At 36.4% G+C, this 5,098-nt stretch overlaps 1 long non-coding RNA gene across 1 annotated transcript; it reads left to right on the forward strand.

Moving 5' to 3' along the window:
• The first annotated feature begins 768 nt into the window (after positions 1-768).
• On the forward strand, positions 769-1,332 carry LOC102591910 (uncharacterized). Its single transcript, XR_001473853.1, has 4 exons — positions 769-841; positions 967-1,059; positions 1,139-1,237; positions 1,320-1,332. It is a non-coding gene; the product is annotated as an uncharacterized lncRNA (long non-coding RNA).
• Positions 1,333-5,098: the final 3,766 nt, after the last annotated feature.

Genomic DNA, 5,098 nt, shown 5'->3' on the forward strand with positions numbered 1-5,098 from the left:
AAAACGGAGAAAAGCTTAAAGTAATATTTTACAATAATCGAACTGTTGGAAAAAATAGCAAATTGTTTTTCGAGGCATTTAGGAAAAATTGTTCGTGATCGTAATATGTGTCCGTTGGGAATAAGCTCGTGGAGTGATATTAAGCCAAAAAAGTTAAGTCACATGTGGGCAGCTGTTGAGGTAACAAAATTTAGCTCCATTCAAATCTTTCATTAACATAAGTTGACAAGGATCTACCTATAATATTTGTCTAACAAATCTGTTCTGCAATGTCCCCTATTTTGTGTTTTTCTATTGTGCAATATAATCTTCTCTAGTTTTTTCTTTCAGTTTTGCAATTTCTTTCTCTACTTTGTATTGCTTTCTCTGTTATGCTCTGTTTATTGCTTAACAGTTAAATGAGAAGTGTTCTAAAAAGCAAGAAAAGTGATCCTTAATCTTACACAATTAACATCCTAAAGGAATGAGGATAGTAAAAGAACTACATCTAATGAAATTTCCTAGTCTTCTTATCTTATTTACTTTCAAACTGCTGCTTATTATACTAGAAGAACATATCTTTTTGATTTTGTTGTCCTTTCTTGATTCTTCTCCCTTGGTAATAACTCAACTCATGTCCCGATTTTCGTAGCACAAATTTGAGGCTGTTGACATGAATGATCATCGTGATCATATCTTTGGATGGATGAATGAGTTATGGAACAAATGGAGAGGACACTTACATGCAAAATATGTGAAGGATAAGCCCATTCAACAGTCTCTGAAAAATATCCCAAGGGGAGTAGACAAAAAAGAATGGGAATGGTTAGTAAAGGAACATTTTACTTCTGAAAGTTTTCAGGTATGTATGCTCCTTAATTTTATTACTAGGAATCAACCTTGAATCTTGTCCAGACATGAGATGCCTTATGTATCAATAATTTTGTTATAATTATTCTAATTAAGATTATTGTTTCACAAATATAGGCAAGAAGCATCAGGAATGCAACAAACCGATCTAAGTTGAAGATGCTTCATCATATTGGTAGCAAACCTATTCGAGAGATTATTTATCAAAAGGTATTGTTAAAAAACTATTTTCCTTGATGAAGTATTTACGAGGTTTGTGTTATTTGACGTGTTTGACTTTGATGTTAAGGGTGGGAAAGATGGCAATCCACCAGATTTGGCGACTATTTTCTTTGAGACTCGTAAGAAAGCTAACAAGCTTGTTGAACCTGAAGCAATTGAAAAACATGTACGTTTGGTAAATTGAATAATTTAACGGCTTGGAATTGTTATGTGTTTTGATAGAAAATGTCCTTTTATATATGTTGTAGGCTCAACTTGAGGCCAAAAGAAAGGGGGCCTTGAGTACTCAAATGCGTACGAGGAAAGGACAATTATTCAGGAAATAGTTCAAGAAGATCCATCTCTATCTAGTATAGAGATTGTTGAAAAATGTTGTGGACCACAAACTCGTAGCCATGTATTTGGATTTGGGGGTGGAGTAAAGGCAAAAGATTTGAAAGGTGGAACTTCTTCAAAGGCTGAACTATTGTCTACGCTACGTTCAACTCGAGATGATAATAAATTCTTGAATGAAGAAAACAAATCTTTGAATGAAGAAAGCAAATCCTTGAATGATCGTTTGTCTACCTTAGAAGATGAGATGAAAGAAATAATGAAGATGAAAGAATTCTTTGATGCTCAACAATCAAATGTACCACCTACAATATCGCCTGTTTCAACTGAATGACAACTGTTTTTTTGCTGACCAAGTAAGTAAGAATATACCCGACTTTATTTTATTATAAGAAGGCTTTTAATTCTTGACATGATAGTGCTGTCTCAATAGTCCCTCTACCATGTCCTCATCCTCTGCTAGCTCTTGGTTAAATGCTCTTTTTCAAGAGTAGCTTCTTCTTCATTGGTCTCTGTGGCAGTGGTTGGCATCCAAGTTACCAACGAAAAATCTGCAATTAACGTTATTTAATATGAGTACAGTTCGAGAGAAACATTGAATGTTGATATAAAGAAATGTATTGACTATTGTATTAGTAGGGTCATCCTCATTTTTATTTTTAGTACTTTAATATCAAGCTGCAAATGAATGAACAAAGGTGAGGGTGGTTAGCAGAGATATATGTGGTATGAAACACATCAAGTAGCTCACTGTGGTATGAATTGGCCTACTCTAAGGCCAAATGTAGGATTAAAAAAGGTGATAGAGCATGGCTAATAGGTTTTGGCTTCGGTTTCAAATGTAACAGTGATGTTTGGCATGCCCTAAAAACTATTAATCCTAAGGATCTGGAGAAAAATCCATGAACTGATGAGATTCAAGACTTCCCAGTTCATGTTCCTGCAGTGATGCCTCTTTAATTTCTAGTTGAATGTTTTATTAGTTCTTTTAATTGTATGTCCAACGGGATAGTTAACTCCCCAGGATTACTATTCTAACCCATAAGTTCTCTTGTGGTTTATACACAGGTGGTTCAATCGAACTTGCATTCCAGATTAAACATACAGGGTTTGATCGTCCGGAAAAACAAGTAAAATCAACATCTCTGTCTGCATTATTGTCTGCACTGTTTGGGGGGACTTGGGAGGTTGGGATGGGGATGGAAATATACAAGACCTGTTTCTGGACAATGCAAAATTACTGTTTGCATTAGCCCTGTTGTAAGTTTCGAGATTATGTTTATTTCACATGAGATTTCTGCCCTGTTTTCTGTTCATTGCAGTTGTTTTTTCCGACTTATTTTTCATTCCTGCTCGTCTCTAAAGCTATTGGGTCAATTTTTTTCATTATCTGACTGATGTTATATATATATTTAGTTGTAAATCTTTAAAATAGATATTAGATTCTCGGTCAATGCATCTCAAAGTTTTTCTAATGGATTTTTTTCTTATTTTCTTGCAGCTTTTGTTGATGTTTCTGGATAACTCTCGATGAAGATTGGAACTTTTAATTTTTGCCTAGCTTTTGTTCATTCTTCTATGCAAGATACAAGTTAATTTAGAAGAAGATGAATGAGCTCACTTTTAGGTTGCTACAAATTTAATGCAAAACTTGATGCCATAGTCTAACTCGGATGTTAATTAGCTATGTTTTTTTGTGAAGCAAACATTGAAACATACATCATGGATGTCAACTAGATTATCGTAATTAATTGTTTTCTTTATATATATCATCTTTTCGTAGCAAAATTTTTAGTAGTAATTCGATATTTGCTGAAATGTATTAGTGCTCCATCTAGGACAAAAATTATACTGGTCTCTAAAGGCCAATAATGACCAGGCTTGTTGCTCATCTGTAATGCTATTCTAGGATGGGGTTGTTGATAGTCACCAAAGCTATTCTAGGACGAGATAGTTCTTGTCTTTAAAGCAATTCTAAGGCCAGGTCTTTAATGGTCACTAGAGATTACTAGGACCAGATATATATCGTCTCTAAAGATTATTACGACTAGTTTTTGGTGCTCCCAATAGAGTTTTACCGACCTGAAAAACATATTTCCCAAAATATATTTGATCTATTTGAGACCAGAAATAACGTCCCTAAAAGATATTGTCGCGACCAGATTGGATCCCCGTCCCAAAAAGCTTTAACGACTGGATTCTTTGTCCCCGTCGTTATTGGGCGATAGCGAAGGAAGCATTTAGGAGGGGTGGTGACCAGATGTTTCAGGTCTCAAATGCTCATTTTGGGACCAGATTTCGACTTTCAGGGACCATATTTCCCGTCCTTAGAGACTGTTTTTCTTGTAGTGGTTTAATAGTCCTAGGATGTCTGAAAAGCCCCACTAAGTAGAGTCATTTTCATGGGTGTGAAGTGCACCTCATCTAATGAGAGGGAGACTATGACGTGTTTTAGAAAAACTTCACTTTCTTGATATTCTTATCATGCGTTGGTATGATCTCCTTTCTAATCCATCGTTATGCGCTTTAGATCATGCCTCATCGTTGAGCTTATGCAAGGAATGCTAATGCACGCAATGCTAATACGGTTCCTCTAGTCCTAGATCATGAGGTTTCGAATGAAGAGTTTCAAAATGTTATCCAACTTTTGGCTCTGAGTATGACTAACCAGAACAATCAGCAGGTTCTAGTTCCTACTAATAGAAATGGTGGATCAGTGGTAGCTAGAGTTAGAGATTTTGTTAGCATGAATACGCCTGAGTTTTTAGGGTCGCAAGTTGGTGACGACCCACATAATTTCATTGATGAGGTTAAGAAAATCTTTGGAGTGATGCAAGTTACTGGTAGTGATAGGGTGGAATTGGCATCCTACCAGCTTAAGGATGTGGCTCACATATGGTACACTTAGTGGAAAGGCAACATGGGCAACTATGTCTTGTGTAACTCCCTATATAGTAGTAAACTTCTTTGTTAGTCTAAAAACTTTCTCAGAACCCTTCTTAGTCTCTACTCTAGTCGGTGACCCAGTTAAAGCTAGACGGGTATACAAAAATTGCCCTCCGAAAGTCAGCTCACTAGATCTTGTAGAGTTAGAAATGGTAGACTTTGATGTCATTCTAGGCATGGATTCGTTACATTCCTGTTATGCCTCAGTCGATTGTAGAACTAAAATTGTTCGTTTTCAGTTTCCTGACGAACCAATCTTAGAATGGAAGGGTAGTAGCTTAGCGTCTATGGGTCGATTCATTTCTTACCTTAAGGCTAGAAAAATGATCTCTAAGGGTTGTCTCTATCATCTAGTTCGGGTTAAGGATTCAAGCTTCGAGACCCCAACTCTTGAGTCAGTTCCTGTAGTTAATGAGTTCCCAGAAGTGTTTCCAAAAGATCTTCCCGAAGTTCCTCCCGAAAGGGAAATCGACTTTAGAATTGATCTCCTTCTAGATACCCAGCCTATCTCTATTCCTCCTTACAGAATGGCTCCAACTGAGCTTAAGGAATTGAAAAAGAAGTTGAAATACCTTCTAGATAAGGGCTTCATCAGACCTAGTATTTCCCCATGGGGTGCACCAGTGTTGTTCGTGAAGAAGAAAGATGGTTCTCTCAGAATGTGAATTGACTATAGGTAATTGAACACGGTCACAATCAAGAATAAGTATCCCATCCCCAGGATTGATGACTTGTTTGACTAACTTCA

This window comes from Solanum tuberosum, unplaced genomic scaffold, assembly GCF_000226075.1.
Source record: "Solanum tuberosum cultivar DM 1-3 516 R44 unplaced genomic scaffold, SolTub_3.0 scf00124, whole genome shotgun sequence".
Classification (NCBI taxonomy): Eukaryota; Viridiplantae; Streptophyta; class Magnoliopsida; order Solanales; family Solanaceae; genus Solanum; species Solanum tuberosum.